At 40.7% G+C, this 789-nt stretch overlaps 1 non-coding gene across 1 annotated transcript; it reads left to right on the top strand.

Annotated features, from left to right (window-relative positions):
• The first annotated feature begins 40 nt into the window (after nucleotides 1–40).
• TRNAS-CGA lies at nucleotides 41–122 on the top strand. Its single transcript has one exon. It is a non-coding gene; the product is annotated as a tRNA-Ser (tRNA).
• The last annotated feature ends 667 nt before the right edge of the window (nucleotides 123–789 follow it).

Genomic DNA, 789 nt, shown 5'->3' with positions numbered 1-789 from the left:
ACACAGTCAAAAGCCTTTGCATAGTCAATGAAGCACAGCGGTTGTGATGGCCGAGTGGTTAAGGCGTTGGACTCGAAATCCAATGAGGTCTCCCCGCGCAGGTTCGAATCCTACTCACAGCGTCAGCATTTACAATAGCAAACTGAAATACTTAGGGAAAAACACTGCTACAAGAAACCAAGAGATAGCTCCATGAACGCAAGAGTATATACCTTGCTAATGAATGGAAAGAGTGAATTTTGTGAAAATATCAACCTGATAAATCTATCAACAGATGATATCATGTAATCCCAACCCCGATCTCATGACCACACTTTACAGAGATGGAAAAATTAATCACCAACTTCATATGGAAAGGAAAGAGGCCTAGGATAAACAAAACACAACTGAAGAGGAAGAACGAAGTAGGCAGCCTCATGCTTCCTGAACTCAAAACCAACAACTCGGTCACACCAGTGAAAACAGCTGGTATTGGCCCAACAACAGACATGCAAACGAATGAAACAGCATGGAAAACCCAAAGTAAACTTATCTATCTATGAACAGTTGGTCTTCGACAAGGAGCTGAAAATCGTTAAGTGAGGAAAAGATAGTCTCTCTAATAAATTGTGCTGGCAAAACTGGATTATACACTTGTATAAAAATGAAGCAAGATCTATTCCTTATACCATGTAAAAAAAAAAACTAACTCAAGATCCCAGCTCCACCCTCCACCAGGATAACCCTTCTCATCTACCAAGTCCCTTCAGAAAATATCTTCCATTGTCCAACCCATGATCTGACAGTTTG

Source organism: Elephantulus edwardii, unplaced genomic scaffold (assembly GCF_000299155.1).
Source record: "Elephantulus edwardii isolate Elephantulus edwardi_28Jun2011 unplaced genomic scaffold, EleEdw1.0 scaffold00094, whole genome shotgun sequence".
Taxonomy (NCBI): domain Eukaryota; kingdom Metazoa; phylum Chordata; class Mammalia; order Macroscelidea; family Macroscelididae; genus Elephantulus; species Elephantulus edwardii.
The sequence above is the reverse complement of the archived record's forward strand: the minus strand, read 5'-3'. Positions and strand labels throughout refer to the sequence as shown.